This window comes from Ambystoma mexicanum, chromosome 11, assembly GCF_040938575.1.
Source record: "Ambystoma mexicanum isolate Mex_15411 chromosome 11, UKY_AmexF1_1, whole genome shotgun sequence".
NCBI classification, from domain to species: Eukaryota; Metazoa; Chordata; class Amphibia; order Caudata; family Ambystomatidae; genus Ambystoma; species Ambystoma mexicanum.
This window is the reverse complement of record NC_090934.1, coordinates 521,195,479-521,213,993: the sequence shown is the minus strand read 5'-3', so window position 1 is coordinate 521,213,993 and position 18,515 is coordinate 521,195,479.

The window sequence follows — 18,515 nt, the reverse complement described above, 5'->3', positions numbered from 1 at the left end:
GCTTCCAGGCGCTTCTATTCATCACACGGGCTCCATCTTCAACTCACTTCAGCCCGTCATCCGCCATCGCCGGAACCCTGCAAAACAAGAAACATCATTACTAAAGACTTTAAAGACATTAGAATTACTCGAAACTTACCGTTCGTGCAGTAAACGACGGACAGCAGTCCTCTGAAGTCAAGAGGCCTGCTCCCCTTATCCAGTGAAGAAACTGGTTACAGCACCCTGCCCCGAGGCAGATGGAGAGCACGGTGTTCACTTACCTAAGGTGAGAGCGTTAACCTTTGGGGTTCTACAGGAGAAGAGAAAGGGAAGAAGAGAGAGACATTCAATAACCCAGTTCCTTAATCCCATATTTTCTATCTGCAGACATCTTACCCTTCGAGTCAGACATACAGTGCACAGAGGTCCAGCCCAAAGAGCCAGCCGTGTGTTACACATCACCTTTGAAGATACGGTATATGCCCAGTCAAGACCGGCGCCTCTACGGGAATCAGGTGAGCGTTACAGAACGCAAAGCCTACCACAAAACTCCCGTCCAGGCGCTATGGAAACCTCGGATACCGACCAGCTAGCCCAGTTACTTGGGGAACTAAGGGCAGAAGTGCATGCAGCCCGTCAGGAAACGAACGCTCTAAGAAGGGAACTGATTATTTCCAAGGAGCGAACAGATGATCTCGCTAGACAATTGCTACAGTCACAAGCCGGACAGACCCCGTTACCCGCATCTGGGGGAAATCTTCCTTCTACATCCTCTATGAATCCAGTGCAGATCAACCTACCTGGGAATGTACCTCTGGCTCCACCCGAACGATTTTCTGGTGACCCAAAGAGGTTTGCAGTATTTATCAATCAGTGCCGGTTGCATTTCTTATGCCGGCCAGCAGCCTTTCCAACTGATCAAGCTAAAGTAGCTTTCGTGCTTTCGTACCTTAGTGGCAATGCGGCAGACTGGTCGATCCCTCTAGTAAATCAAGATGATCCGGTCCTCCATGATTTTCAAGCTTTTCAGCTCAGTATGGAAAAACTGTTCGCAAGACATTCACAGGGGCAGGCCTTGGACAATGAGCTTCTTTCGTTGCGACAAGGTAATCAAGACCTTTTGGCTTATATTGCGTCTTTCAACAGACTGATAGTGGAAACTCAATGGCCTGAGGACAAAAGGATTACGCTGTTTTATAGAGGTCTACGTGGAGAGCTCAAAGATGTGTTAGCCCAAGTAGTGAATCCCCCACAAGATTGTTCGGACTATATAGACTTAGTCGTTCAAATAGATCACAGACTGCAGAACAGGAAGGCCGATCGTTCCAAGTTTGATGCTCAAGTATTTTCCAAACCGCCAACTCCTTCCAAAGGAGTAGACTCTGGGGAACCCATGCAAATAGGGGGTCTGAACGGTCCTCTAACACAAAAGGAGCGGGAAAGGAGAAAACAGTTGCAATTATGCCTCTATTGCGGAAACTCAGGGCACTTTCTTCGAGACTGTCCGGTGAAACCTGCCAAGAAGGCAGTAGGAGCTGCAGTTACCAAAGTTACAAACTCTGAGCAGGGAAACGACCTCGCCCGACAAGAATAGAGGTCCTCTTGCCGAGCGTGAAAACCAGTTCCGTGACCTCGCATTTCGTGATACCTATGGTCCTCATTAGCCCTGATAATCCGGATCGATTACATGCAATTGAAGCTTACGTCGACAGCGGTGCCATCGGCAATTATGTGGATCATGAAATGGTTTTGAGGATGAATCTAACTCTTTGTCCCAAAGCTGTAAAGGACGTCATTACTACGGTGGATGGTACAGAGATAGCCTCCGGGCCAGTAACGCATACCACTCAAGAGGTGACGCTAGTAAGTCAAGATGGACACCATGAGAAGATCGTGTTCGATGTGATCAAGGCCCCTCAGTTTCAGATTATTCTAGGAATACCTTGGTTAGAGAAACACAATCCTCTGATCGATTGGCGAGCAAGAACGGTCCAGTTTCCAGAATGTGTCTCTACTTGTCACCCTCCACCTGGTGTTGCACTGGCAGCAATTTCTTCAGAGACTCCCCAGTTACCTCCCGAATACCTAGAATACCAAGATGTTTTCCGGAAGGATCAGGCTAACTCTCTACCTCCTCATAGGTCTTATGACTGCCAGATAGACCTGATACCTGGATCTACTCCTCCTTGTAGTAGAATTTATGCCCTCACCGAGCCTGAGAACCTTCACCTTCGACAATACCTGGATCAATACCTGGCAAATGGGTTTATTCGTCCTTCCAAGTCCCCTGCTTCTTCAGCTTTGTTCTTCGTTCCAAAAAAGGAAGGAGACCTTAGAACTTGTATAGATTATCGCTCCCTGAACCAGATCACCGTTAAGAATAGATATCCGTTACCTTTGATCCCTGAACTCCTGGACCAAGTCAGAAAAGCATGCATACATATAAAGCTGGATGTTAGAGGAGCTTACCACTTGGTACGAGTAAAAGAGGGCGATGAATGGAAGACGGCCTTCCGCACCAAGTATGGGCTATTTGAATATCAGGTCATGCCCTTCGGACTTTGCAATGCCCCGGCCGCCTTTCAATATTTTATGAACGATGTCCTCAGAGAGCTCATAGATGTGTGTGTTGTTGTTTACATTGACGACATCCTCGTTTATTCTTCATCGGAATCTGAACATCGGAAACACGTGAAAATGGTCCTCGAAAGATTGCGTCAACACAAACTTTTCGCTAAGTTGGAAAAATGTGTTTTCAACGTGACTGAAGTTGAATTCTTGGGATTCATATTATCACCTGGCGGAGTGCGTATGGATTCAAAGAAGGTCGATGCAGTTCTCAAATGGCCATCACCATCCTCCGTAAAAGCATGTTAGGCTTCGCTAATTTTTACCGCAGGTTTATCCCCGAATTCTCTCGAATAGTCCAGCCCATCACTGCCTTGTTAAAGAAAAACAAACGTTTTGAATGGTCTACCGAGGCGGAACAAGCTTTCCAGGATTTGAAGACTAAATTTATCTCTGCACCAATCTTAAAACACCCTCGCCCCGAACTCCCCTACATCGTGGAAACTGATGCTTCAAGCCTTGCCATGGGGGCAGTTCTATCACAAAAGGACCCGGTAACCAATCAGTTGCATCCCGTGGCATTTTGGTCCCGCAAATTCTCGCCTCCTGAAATCAATTACACGATTACTGACAAGGAACTTCTGGCTATCAAGTCTGCCTTTAAGGCTTGGCGGCATTATCTGCTGGGGGCCCGACACACCGTTACTGTGATTACGGATCACCGAAACCTGCAATATTTGAAAACCGCAAATGCCCAATCCTCTAGACAACTCCGTTGGGCATTATTCTTTGCCGAGTTTGACTTCATAATTACCTATCGACCTGGTACAAAGAACGGTAAAGCTGATGCCCTTTCTCGGATGGGAGTGGAAGAACACTTGATCAACCCTAAACCTGTACCAATCATTCCCGAACAAAGAATTCTGGGTGTAATCGCCACAGAATCCATAGAGGAAGTTAAGGATAAAGCCAGGCAACTTGTAACTCCAGCAGACATACAGAATTGGCATCTGCAGGGAAAGGACAACTTATTGTATTTCCAAGAACGATTATACCTACACAGCACAGATTTACAGAAAAAAGTAATCTCTTGTTATCACGATTCTTTAATGGAAGGAGATCCCGGTATGGCCAAGACCTCAGAAAAGATCAAGCGCTACTTCTGGTGGCCGTCTTGGAAAAAAGATATCAGAGACTTTATAATGTCCTGTGGAGTGTGCGCCCAAAACAAGAGTCAAAAGGAAAGACCAGCAGGCCTCTTACGCCCTATTGACATCCCACCTCGCCCTTGGCATACGCTTTCTATGGACTTCATCACCGATCTACCTCCATGCTCCGTATACAATACGATTCTAGTAATTGTGGACTTATTCTCCAAGATGGCGCATTTCATTCCGCTCAAAGGCTTGCCAACAGCAGCAACTCTGGCCCGAGAATTTCTCGAAAACATAGTCCGACTGCACGGTTTTCCTTCGGTTCTAATTTCGGATCGAGGTAGTCAATTTATTTCTCATTTTTGGCGAAGTTGCTGTCGGTCGGCTCAAATTGATGTGAGACTATCGACCAGTCACCACCCTCAGACCGACGGACAAACTGAGAGGACCAATCAAACTCTGGAACAGTATTTACGCTGCATGCTGCAACAAACTGAAAAAACTTGGAAAGCCATCCTTTGGATAGCCGAATATGCCAACAATAACTCTGTCCATTCGGGAACTGGGAAAACCCCGTTTTTTCTTTTGTACGGCAGTCACCCTCGAACCTCGGAGTTGGATCCCCTCCAAGATCTTGAAACACCAGCAGTAGACTACCTGCATTCTAAAATCACCCAAGCCTTTAAGGAAGCTGTTTCTCACCTTCAAAGGGCTAAAGAACAATACAAGAAAGGAGCAGATCAACATCGGAAGGAAGCCCCTCAATATCAAGTAGGGGATCAAGTCTGGTTATCCACCAAATATCTACCTCTAAAAGGGCCACGCACATTCAACCCAAGATACCTTGGTCCCTATTCCATCACTCACTACCATAGTAAACCCAGTAGCGGTCAAGTTGGACTTGCCCCCGCACATGAAGATACATCCGGTCTTCCACGTCTCTCTATTAAAACCCGTGCAACCTCAAACCCGACTAACTAAATCTCCAAAACCTATCCTAGTTGATGGAGAACTCGAGTTTGAAGTCAAAAGCATTCTGGACTCCAAGATCTCCAAATCTAAACTATTTTACCTAATTGACTGGAAAGGCTACGGCCCCAAGAGAGATCCTGGGAACCTGCTGAATATGTCCACGCTCCTCGCCTAATCAAAAGATTTCACCGAACATTTCCTGACAAGCCAAAACCCCCGGAGAAGCCCGGTTTGGGAGGGGCCTTGAGGGGGGGTACTGTCATGATCTCTGCTTCCAAAAGGTCAGGGTTTTCCCAACTCCCTTGGAAGCAGATCCATAACCCAGGTTCCGAGTGCCAACCAGTCCCAATTGGGACCTTTTGGACCCAGTCCTGGCGCCAGTGGCACCAGGCTCATAAATATGCCCAGTCCCAGCGCTGGAAGCGCCGGGCTCATAATGCTTGGGTGGACTTACCTGCAGCAGATCATGCTGCTTACTTGCCTGCCAGTTGAGCCTCTGATCCTCTTCTGTTTGGAACTACTTTTCCTGTTGGGTGGGGCAGGAGCCACTCCCTAGATTCAGAACACTGGAACTCTTCTGGAAAGCAGGAACTCTTTTCTTACCTAGGCGTGGCTGTGGTAGGAGACACCTAAGCACTACAGGAGGCTATTTAAACCACACCCGATGGATGAATCTTGCTTTGCGTTATTCTGCATCCTCTGCAGCAGAACGCTCATCGTATCTTCTGCATCTGATCCTGGGCCTAAGGAAAAAGGCTTACCATCCTGAATCCAGTCTTCAGCAACACCTATAAAGACAAGAAAGAACAGGTTAGCATTACGGTCTTCAGTGACAGCTCTTCACTTACCTGGTCCATCGGCTGTCACCAACGCCTCGCGCTGCATTCCGGCATCTGAAAGACAAAGGCTTATCTACTCTTCGTGCGCTCCGGAGGTCTTCACACTGCATTCCGGCATCTGAAAGATAAAAGCTTACCAACTCTTTGCACGCTCCGGGGGCCTTCGGCGCTGCATCCCGCATCTGAAAGACAAAACAGGGTGCGTTTAAAGACATTGGGGAACTTTAATACTCACGTGCCATTACTCCTTTCCACATCTAACCCAGTGGGTATTCCGGCACCCTGCAGCCGCTCCGAACTTGTACCTGCAAAATAAAAAGACAGTTAGAGCGCATCGTGAAGCAGGCAACAAGCGCTTACTTACGTGCTTCCAGGCGCTTCTATTCATCACACGGGCTCCATCTTCAACTCACTTTAGCCCGTCATCCGCCATCGCCGGAACCCTGCAAAACAAGAAACTAAAGACTTTAAAGACATTAGAATTACTCGAAACTTACCGTTCGTGCAGTAAACGACGGACAGCAGTCCTCTGAAGTCAAGAGGCCTGCTCCCCTTATCCAGTGAAGAAACTCGTTACAGCACCCTGCCCCGAGGCAGATGGAGAGCACGGCGTTCACTTACCTAAGGTGAGAGCGTTAACCTTTGGGGTTCTACAGGAGAAGAGAAAGGGAAGAAGAGAGAGACATTCAATAACCCAGTTCCTTAATCCCATATTTTCTATCTGCAGACATCTTACCCTTCGAGTCAGACATACAGTGCACAGAGGTCCAGCCCAAAGAGCCAGCCGTGTGTTACACATCACCTTTGAAGATACGGTATACGCCCAGTCAAGACCGGCGCCTCTACGGGAATCAGGTGAGCGTTACATTCTGGGTCAATTGCATGTCAGCAAACAAGACAAAAAACGAGATATGAAACCTCAAATACCGAAAAAGAGCCAATCAATACGAGAAATAGAACCTCAAAATCAAGAGAAGAATGAAGAGATGCCAAACCGAGACAATACTCAAGCCCCCAGATTTGTGAATCCCTTGCTTGAACAAGTCCATTACAACCTACGAATAAAAAATACCATTTGAAGAACAGAACTTTTAATACTCAATAGAACAAACATCCTCATACTCCTTAAAGCTATTCCTCAATTCCTAAACTCAATCTCAACGAATGCTATCAAGCTGGTTATCTTTGAAGATCATAATTGCCTAGACACGGTACAATAGAACTAAGAGATAAGGAAATGATGAAGAAAATATACTCTTTAAAGGACACAATGAAGATCTAGGATTTGAATGCATAGACATATCTCAGAAGAGAGAAGAGGAGGAAAAATATGATAACCAAAGCATAGAAGTCGAGAGCTGGAACAAAAGGAAACAATTCTACAGAACGATAGAATGAAAAAGAGGAACGCAACTGAATCTTCAATAAACTCAGAATTTAGTAGCCAATGGGATGATGAAATATACCCATTCCAATGAATCTACGATAGTTTCCAAACAGGAAAATCTCCAATATGAAAACAGAACCATAACCATTAAAGAAAAACAAGTCCACCTGGTCGATATGTACCTGGAACACAAGAGGTAACACACATCTTTTCAACCAATCGACAAGTGAATTAGAAAAATTCAACAACACCTGCCTGCAAGAAACATGTATTAGAGAATCACCGGCCTGTGACGGGTATATTATGTTGCTAATTCTGGCAATTAAAGGGGCACAAGGTAGACCCTCTTCAGGATTACTCACACTGATTAAAATAGCACCAAACTGGAGAATTGCAACTACTACTAACACTTGCACTCAAAATACAGTAATAATTGTACAACAACAACAAGATATCCAAGGGAGTGTGAAGTCTTTAGAACGTGTCATTTCATTAATGAACATTTACTGGAACCCTGCAATGATAAACAACAACATCTTCATGGATGGAATCTTCATAAAAATAGATGAAATAAGAGCAAAGTATGTGCAAGCAGAATTCATCATCTGCAGAGATTTGAACATTCACCTCTACACAGAAAAAGGCAAAGTAGCAAAAAATGAGAATCTAATTACAAGAGCAAAATGTTGGCAGAAAGAAATGAGTATCTGAAACCTCATGCAACTAAAGCAACCTATGGAAGATGCAGGAAAAGCCAAACCAACATGGGAAAGAGGAAGCTCATCAGCCGTCATTGACTATATTTATTTATCAGAAGAACTGAAAGTATCAATCATGGAGATCAGGGTAGATCCTACTACAACCAGTGATAATCAACAACTATCAGCAAAGGCACATGGCTTAATGGAACCCAGAAAGCAACCCCAATGTTTACCACTGGAAACAACAGGAAAAAACTTAAAGCTTTGAATGAACAAAGTTGAAACGCAAATATTAATGAAAAATGTACAACATCCTTTAACATCAGACACAGAAAAGCTGAACTATAACTTTCTTTTAAAACCATACATCAAAGGAACAACCAGAACTCTGAGCAGCGGATAAAAAAAAACAAGACAGTCATATGTAAATTGGAAAAAAATCTCATATGAACACAATGCTCCAAAAAGATGCTGAAGCAATAATGGAAACATGCAAAACACACAATTTAAGAGAACTTTGGAACGTATTAAATAATGATAACAAAAAACACCAAGATTTGACAGCCAATGTTAATGAACAACAACAATGGATCCAGCATTTTTCCACAATCTATGCCAAGTGAAATGCAGACATGAGCGACAACTTACACCCGGCCACAAACCAATGGTATATTCAGTGTGAAAAACAAGATCGAATAGAAACGATAACAAAATTGAACACCTCGAGTGCTCTGGGACCTGATGGTCTATCAAACAAAACAATCAGAAAAGAGCCTGAGTTATGGGCAAATGTCATGAATTCCATTCTAATAGCAATCAACACAACAAATCAAATTCCACACACCTGGAAAAAAGCGACAATAATACCAATTTACAAACAAGGACCAAGAGAGGATCCTCAGAACTTCAGGCCCATAGCACTACTGGATCCCTTAGGTAAGCTACTTGCATTGTTATTGCAGAAACAACTAAAGCAATGGGCGACAGAACATAACCATCTTGCAGTACTACAAACAAGTTTCATTGCGAATGTAGGAACAAATGTGAACCGGATCTTGCTGAACATAATCAAATTGGAAGCCATAATAAACAAGACAATGGTACACGTAGCTTTCATTGACTTACACATGGCATTTGATTTAATATTGAGACAAAAACTATGGGGAAAACTAAAAACATGGAATTGTTCAGCAAAAATACTACAACCGATCAAACAGCTTTATACAAATACTTCAGTAACAGTAATAATGACACAAAACGGCATCACTACTGCTTCTATTGACACCATCAACGGACTAAAACAAAGTTGCCCATTGGCAGCCACTCTTTACAACCTTCACACTGCAGACATTGAAGCTCACATGAAGAACAAAGCACTGAATCCACCAAAAATAAATTCAACTCAAGTACTGATAATACTACTGGACAAGACAACAGTTGGACTACAGGAAAGCTTACATCTAATGAGTGTGTACATGGAAAAGAATGAATTGCTAATAAACACTGATATGACAAAAGTGATGTCCTTGACAAAACAACCATTCCAGAGAGACAAACCTCTAAAACTAACAATCAATGAAACCACACTTGATGAAGTAACAACAAACAAATATCTAGGCATAATCATAAATCAGTTGCCAACTGAGAAACAATGGATTCTTAAACTGGAGGCAAAGATACAATCACTAGCAAGACAGGGATGTGTAATACATCGGAAATTTGGTAACTTCTCATTGAAACCAATACTGGCTTATTACAAACAAAAGGTTATACCAGCAATTACATACGGAAGCCAGTCAATGCTGTAGATACAAGACACCCCCTGACTGAGATTAGAAGGAGCATTTTGTTGAACGATCTTGAAATTACCACCCTCGTACCCCATGATCAGAATACACCATGAAATCGCCACCCAATCCATGGCCTCCATTATGAAATGGAAACAACTTCACATCCTACGTAAACTATTATCAAATGACAGTATACCTGCAATATATATTTTAAGAGAACACAAATCGCCAATCAACAACTGAGTACTAAAGACCTGGAAAGAAAAACTATTTCAACTAATGGAATCCAAAGAAATCTCAACTGAAATGCTCATAAAAAGACCACAACATGCAAAGAAACAAATGATGACAAATGATTGAATATGGACTTGCAGCAGAGTCACAAAATACCTAAGACACATCAAATGCCGGACCGACATACAAGCAATTAACAAAACACTGATGTATCTTACAATTTTTCCAGATGCAACAATACAAGTAACATTCTGCTGACTAGAGACTAACTGGCTGTGACAAAACAACTCGTACCATCGGAGGCAAACTGCTGCTTCTGCAAAACTGATGAACGGGAAACAATTTACCACCTCACAATGAGGTGCCCTGAATCAACAACTTAATCATTTTAACAAAACTGAAACTAAGTTTTATTTAAAGACTTGATCTATAAATGAAAAGTTTGTAACAAATTATATCATTTTAAATAAAAAAAAAATAATTAAAAAATGCATGTTTTCTTTGGAAGCCACATCTTTACAATCCCTATTGTGTTTCTACATATTGGTCTAACAGCGAGCGGTAGTCAACTTTGCTATTTCCGTTGCTAGGATCTTTTTGATATTCTCTGTTGATGTTACAGACATTTGCAGCATTTAGTCGTAGTCTGTTTCTACCTGGCTCTACGGTCACTGAGGTTTTCCAAGGTTATTGTGTCAAAGACGTCTATAAGTGGCACGTTAATTCCACCAGATTGTGGTCACTCTAGTGCATTGGTATGACTTGTAGAGAGACCACTCGCTGAGTTAATCTTTCTGATACAAAGAAGTAATCCAACATAGATTCCTGATTTCCTCTTTTCCTTGTAGGCCACGGAGGTATGCTGCCCCATGTATTCCCATACAGTATGGCGATTTTTCTATCCTCCATTTTGTCCATCCAGATGTTAGCCAAGCTCCTTCTGGCCTCAGATCTGTTGATGCTTTTATTTTTTGAGATGCTGTCTGATGTTAAGCAGTCAATGTTTAGGTCACCACACAATAGTATAATCGGTTTACTTTGAAACCAATTGATGCTTAATAATAAAAAATAAAATCATTTAAAAAAAAAATCGGTTTCAAGGCCGAAGATTTCAGATGGTCAATCAAGGTAGTTATTTGATCCATGTAACTAGAAGTGCCCGTTGCCTTGTGTTGCCAATATAAATTCATGATGGCAATCGAGTTATCCGCTATCTTGACTTTTTGTGTTGTTTCTACCACAGTAGTTGGATGTACGGGCTTAGATTTTCAGATTTAATGACTCTGAGCCCAGATTTCTTTTTTTATTAATGTAAGGATGCCTGCCATTGGTCTCCCCTTCTTTTCTTTTATTCCTAGTTTTATTACAATGTCGAAGCCTTCTGTGGTTGGTAGTGAAGACAGCTATGTTTCCTACAAGCAGAGAATGTCAAAGAGCTCCAGGTTACATGTGTCATTGGAGAATAACTGTGTAAATCCACGGGTATTCCAGGATCCAATTAGGTGTGTTGAAGCTTTACGAGGTTCTAGGTGTTAGCTGTTGTTTTCCGTCAAGGAGCTTTAGCCAACCAACTCCATGTTTCTTTCTTTGAAGCTGGTGCTGCCAAGTTTGGATCAGAGCTGTTCCTCTTAGTGCCAATGTATGGACACTTGAACATTATTTTCAATGGAGCATCGTGTCCTTCACTGTTGTTACATTTTGTTATGTTAACTGCTCAATTCTGCTCTGAGTAGTTGGCTACTGCCTTCATTATTGGGCTCAAGCTTTTGAAGTCATTAGGACCGGAAGCTTTTTGTGCTATTCTGGTTTTGTGTTTGCGTATTTGCCCTTCTTTGTTTTAACTTGTGTGTTCTGATCTTTTATCAAGACTTAGATCTTGTCGGATTTCCATGATGTCAAATCCTAATGGCAGCAACAAAGATGCCGCATGTAGCATTAGATCACAGATCATCCTAGAGTTGGTGTGCAGCCGCACGCGATCATTTTGTGACTATTCAATAAATTCTACAATGGCAATGTCATCAGTTTTGATTGCTCATAGTGCCAGTACACAGTGAAGCAGGCGTAACACATTTTGATGGTTCAATATCAGTCCGTCATTGACTGACAGGATGTGTTCCACTGTCAATACATGATTGTCAACTGCAAATGTACTGTGAATCTCTCTGAGTACAAGTGTCATATCATTGGCAAGCACCATCTACAAGAAATACTGTACAAGTCTCCAAGATTTCTACTTGCAGCTCCATGCACATCCATATGCATGAACACAAACTATAGGTATGCATATTTTCTGTACAGTACATGAACACATTTTCAAACTGACTTAATAGTGTTGTTTTATTTCTTTATTTATTCAATTACTTTAATTTAAGCCTGACATTGAGGCACTATTACCTGGAAGAGGTTAGTTACAGAAATAGTGGTTTTCAGTGGTACATTATGAATTTCACAAATATAGTAAAGATATTTTGTTTGCTACAGTTGGTCATTACAATACAATGTGTTCATTAAGAACATATCATATGTATTGAACTTGTGCGACGTATTTTATGTAAATAAGATCGTTTTAATGGTTTTGAGGAAGGCGCTGAGGATTGCAATTAAAAAAATCAATGTCTAAATTAAAAACGGTGCTATATACAAAGAAAATTACTAATGTGTTTCTTTTACAATTGCAGTGAAGACCATTCTCCTGAAAAGAAGCAACCAAATTTGAAGAACAAAGAACTAAGAAGTAACCTGTTCATTTTAGAAAAAAAGTAAGTAGAATATCACCATAATATTTGTATTATTACTGAAACACACTGTAAAGTTAATTCATGCTATTTCTGTGCCTAAAAATAAAGATTGTGCACCATTCTGTTCAAAAATCCTCATGTCTTAAACAGTGATTTACAGACAGAATGGACCACAAATTCCTATTTTTGGACACACAAATTACCCAACTCAACAGCTACAATTTTGATATTATAGAACAAACAACTGTTTTGTATATACATTAGATTTACTATTTGTACTTCTCCACACCACTAGCGTACTTTTTTCTGTCATCTGAACCCCAGTTTAGTAGCACATAAATTCAAGAATACCCATCCCTACTAGTTGTAGTTCCCAATGCACAATCATAGACCATTACATACATCTTTATCATCTTTATCATCTTACTCAAACACTCATGCACACAGCACACATACATTACAGAACACCCCAACCCATACCTTCTTTATTTTTTTCAACAGACCCTAAAGAATGCCTACCAAAAGTCAAGTCCGTAGAAAGCAACGCATAAGTAGAGCAAATGAAAATAAAAGTGTCCAACATAAGCATCCATCTCTAGCAGAATTTGTAAAAAAAAAGTTGAAACAAAACAGGTAATACAGTCATTTAGTGAAACAAAAGAAGTTTCAAGTGCAAAAACTCTGCCTCCTCTATCAAAATGTAAAACAAACCAGAAAACAATTAACAAAAAATCAGCTATCACTACAGATAAAACTGCTTCTATAAATCTTGATAAATTTCAAAGTAAGCATACCAAGAAAAGTATTTTAGCCAAAATGTTCTGTCACAGAGTCCTTCAAAATCTTATAAAAACAGGAGATAAACCAGGTTCAACCCTTAAAACCTATCGTAGGAAATTAATCTTTGAAGCGTTGATAGTGCAATTCTTCACAAAAGAAAGTTATTTATTTTAGTGTTAAACAAAATGAAACCACTAACAAAACTAATAACTAATTTACAAAAAAGACTTCGCAATAAACAAAATATCAACAGAAAGAACTTCTTAAGTATATGCAGAGGTGAATGGAATCACACTACGAGCACAGAACCATACTTTAATGAAGAAGTGTACAAACAAAAGCAAACAAATACAATGGCCATACATAGCAGTGGTCGAGGTTATGAAAAAGTGAATAATACCATAAAGGAACAAGAAGTACTCCTTACAAAAATATGCCCTGAAAACTCAGAATTACCCCTCCATTCAACTGAATCAGAACATCTAGTGTACAAATGGCCATGCACGTCAATGTGTAACATTCCCAAACAATTGTTCAAGTCTTTACGCCAATTCTTCAATCAATATGTAAAAAGCAAAGACAAAATCAAATTAAACTACTGCAAAATATGGATACCTGTCCAGTGTGCAAGTACACAGGACTACAAGGACATTCATTGGCCTGCATTACAGGACCTACTTGTAAAACCACCTTCCATGATATCAAAAGGATAAAACACATCCTTCAACTATAGGAAATCTAGTTTATAAACTGTACTTTGCTAAAAGTCCTGCTTTTGCACTAGCACATTTAAATAACATTCTTCTACATGGTACAACAAAAGACCTACTTGAAGAAATGGACTATATCCAGAAAAGATATTTTGGAAGTGAAAGCCACTTACAGAATGAAATAGCTTTAAACCAAATTAGCAACAATTCTACACATGGCAACATTTTACTAAACACATTCAAAAAATAAATACTCAAATTTAAAAGTACATCAGCTGAAGTACCAAACCATGTGTGTGTGTGTTGCTGAAGAACTTTTTATAAAAGTAACACAAAAACTGTAGACCTATCATACAAAATAGAAGACAATGAAGATTCTAAATGGTTTGAATTAGCTCTCTACCTTGTAGCAGAAAACAAATATGAAATAACTGACCCCTTAATACTTTGCAGTTACTGCACTACAAAACTTGACAACAAACAAACTCCTTCACGTGCTATCACAAATAATTTAGAATTATACCCACTACCAAAACCCCTACAACAACTTAATTTATACGAGAGCATCATAATTCAAACAGTGCACCCATTTCAAGCAATAATACGCCTTTAACCAAAAACAGCAAAATTACCTCCCTCTGAATTGATAAAAGGCATTAATGCAAAAGTAGTTTATTTGCCATTAGAAAAAGAAAATGTGCATACTCTAGGAGTGCAACGTCCAATGCAGCAATCTTTAATTGTCTTAGTAAATGGAGTACCTACAAAAGACAAAAAAAATATGGCAACAGCTGGTACATTTACATAAAGTTAGACATGCCTTGCAATATCTTAAAGAGAATAATGAATATTACAAAGAAATTAATATTGAAGAAAACTTGAAGGATACAACTGAAATAATTCAAGAGACACAAGAAGCTGGTCAATTTGAGCTCCTAGATCCTGCTACAATATCAAACACTTTAGACCATTATACAATTCATCCATTGCACTCTAATGACACCATAGAAGATGCACTGGAAACGTACCAAATGCGTCAAACAAAAGGATCACCAATCAGCATATGGGAAAAAAGTATAGAAGCACGTGCTTTTCCTCTACTCTTTCCGACTGGCAAAGGAGGAAGATACGATGATAGACCTATTCAAATATCAGCATCAGAATATCGCTCATTACAAATGTATTCTGAAGATCCCAGATTTCGACAAAATGTGGAATACATATTCCACCTACTCTTTGAAAGTGAACTAGCAACTTTATGTTATAGAGTTGCACACATATTAAAATCAGGATCACTCTTTCAAAATATGACAGCTACACAATTATTACAAAAAGTTCAACAAAAAGATGAGGTTTTACAAGCAAATTTTACAAATCAATTAGCAAATATGCGTGGTACTAAAGAGTACTGCTTTCGACGTCATGGAGATGTACATTGTATGATCAGAAACCTTGGCCCACCCACTTGGCTTGTTACATTAAGTTGTGCAGAATATGCATGGGAAGATTTACATGCTTTCCTACGCATATCAAATGAAAACAAAACAAACATAGATATACTAACACCTGGAGAACTTTGTTCTCAGGATCCTGTTAATGTTTCAAGATATTTTCACCGACGCTTCATTGCTCTGCTACATTTTATTTGTAATAAAACTGTTCCTCTCCTTGGAGAAGTGCAACACTTCTTTTGGAGAAAAGAATACCAAGCCAGAGGAGCACCACATGTCCACATGATTTTATGGAATAAAGATGCTCCTAAATTTGGTCAAGACAATGATGCCACTGTTTTACAGTTTATTGAAAAATATGGCACTTGTAAAATTCCATCAGAATCCACAAATAGTGATCTTCACTCAAATTTTTTACAATTCCAAAGACACAAATGTGGCAAATATTGTCTTCGCAAATACAAAAACAAAGGGAAATAAAACACCAAATGCCGATTTGGTTTCCCTAGACCAGTTACAAATACAGGTTAAGTGAACAACCTCATGTCTTCAGTTAGACATAGTGTTAAAGGTAAGTCACCTAAAAATACATATTGCATAAAAAGCAAAGAAGAAAAAATATATCAATGATTACAATGCAATCATTGCCCACTTATGGAATGCAAACATAGATGTGCAGTACATTGAAGACAATTCTTCTGCAGTTGCACGATATTTCACAGCATACTTAACCAAATCAGAAAAGACTGAGCTCCAAGACCTCTGGAATGACCTGTCATCAGATAAAACAGTGTCTCAGAAATTAAACAGCTTGGGCATAAAATACTGTCCCACAGAGAATGTGGATCCTATGAAGCAGCTGATCGATTAACTGGTACTGCATTGTATTGTAAATCTGCAAATATAGTATGGCTAAGTCTTGGTCCAGCTAAATCTAGAAAAAGAGTTCTAAAATCATACAAAGATATAGAAACAATAGCCAAACATGATCCCAACAGCCAAGACATTTTAAAAAACAATTTTTTGGACACATACTACCCAAACAGGAGTACCACTTTGGAAACCATGTGTCTATACCACATAGCCCAAAACTACACATACAAAAATAATATAAAACCTGATGAACAAAACCGTAAATAAATAGTGACAAACTGTGAAGGCAGCTTAGTAAAACTCACCAAACCAAATTTAATTAATCATATCAAATTGTCATTAAAGACTCCTCAACATAAAGAAGTATATTATATGTATCTGCTACAACTATTTAAACCATGGAGAAAAGAAGAAGAAATACTTGATAACTATGACTTATATGAAGACGCTTTCAAAGCAAATGAAAGCAGTATAACTGATGTAAACTTTGCACAGTACAAAACAATGTTGCACAATGAACAGCAACACAAAGAAGAACTCCAGGCCCAACTAGATAATGACACTCCTGACAGTAGTCAACCTTCTTTCACAGGAAACCAAGAACCACTGGGAGACCCACTAATAACAAATGAGGCAGAATTAGCTATGATAGAAGTAGAAGACACCATGTGTCAGTATGAAGATAAAGAAGACTTAACTATACTACAATCAAAGCTAAACAATAAGCAACATAGCATTTTTCAAGAAGTAACAAAATAAATTGCACATGGTGTACAACATGAAAACAAAGAATGCACCTGTCAAAATTACAAACCTATACTATTGTATGTCAGTTTTGAAGCTGGTTCTGGCAAAGCATTCCAAATCAAAATCATCAGTAAGTTCCTTCATCAATTGACAAACAACAAACTGTCAGCTTTTGTCACTGCCCCCACAGGTTTATCTGCCTACAACATAGGTGGTGTCACTTTACACCGATTACTACTCCTGCCAGTAGAACACCAAAACAAATTAGATTATTACAAACTTTCTGCAGAAGCTGCAATGGAACTACGCAGAGTATTGAAACAAATGAAAATGCTACTAATAGATGAAGTGAGCATGGTGTCCAACCTAATGTTGGCTTTGATTCACCTCAGATTACAAGAAGTACTCAAAACAAACTATGAAGAGCTCTTTGCAGGAAAACACATTATTGTTTTCGGAGATCTTCTTCAATTGACACCAGTAAAAGGTGAGCTTATTTTTAAAACATTAGGACACAAACTCTGCCATATAACTGTTGGCAGCATTGGAAATGTCAACCTTTGGCAACATTTCCAATACAGAGAATTAACAGAAAACATGCACCAATCTGCAGATCTCACTTATGCCAACATCTTAAAAAAGTATCAGAGTTGGTATACTTTCTAAAGAAGCAGAAGCAATATTGAAAACCCGGCACATTCATGCACTTTATGGTGATAATGCATGTGCTACAGATGTTATGGAACAATTAGCCCACAAAAAAATCAATTGTATTGCCTTAATGCCAACTCTTGCAAGCTGTTTCAAATTCAATGAAATAATGTTAAGTAAAGAAATGCAACCAATAATGGAAATTAGTGCCACAGACAAATTAGATGTACATGGAATGACACTACCCATGTGTGACCAAGCCACAACAAGACTAAATAGTTTAGAAAAATCAATCTCAAACACAGCAGGCTTGGAAAAGATATTAATATTATCCTTAAATTGCAGAGTAATGCTGAAACGTAACCTTGACGTGGACCAAGGACTAGTTAATAGAGCACTGGGTACAGTTGTTGGCTTTCAAACATACCCACATGACAACAAAATTCAGTTTGTCAATATTTTCTTTGACAAACTTTCAGAAGTAAAAAGAATAGGACGCTCAACAGCTCGATTCCTTCTCTTCAAAGACATGTATGTACGCAGAAAACAATTTTCTCTAACTCTTGCATACGCAGTCACCATTCATAAATCACAAGGTCTTACCCTAGACAAAGCAATGATAGACATTGGTAACCCAGTCTTTAACGAAGGCATGAGCTACGTAGCACTATCACGCTTACGTACACTTGACGGTCTATTTCTAATCAACTTTGATGCAAGTAAAATAAACCTGATATTCCTTGCATTTTTGAATACAATAGACTTCGTTCACTATACACTCCCCATCTAAACACATATTCTGTTCCACAAAAAGTAAAACATTATAAAAGAAAAATAAATGAAACAGAAAAGCAACAGGATGTCACTGCAAATCCTCCAAAGAAAGTAAAAGAAAGTAATACTTCATCAAGTGCCACAAGCAAAAACAATCAATT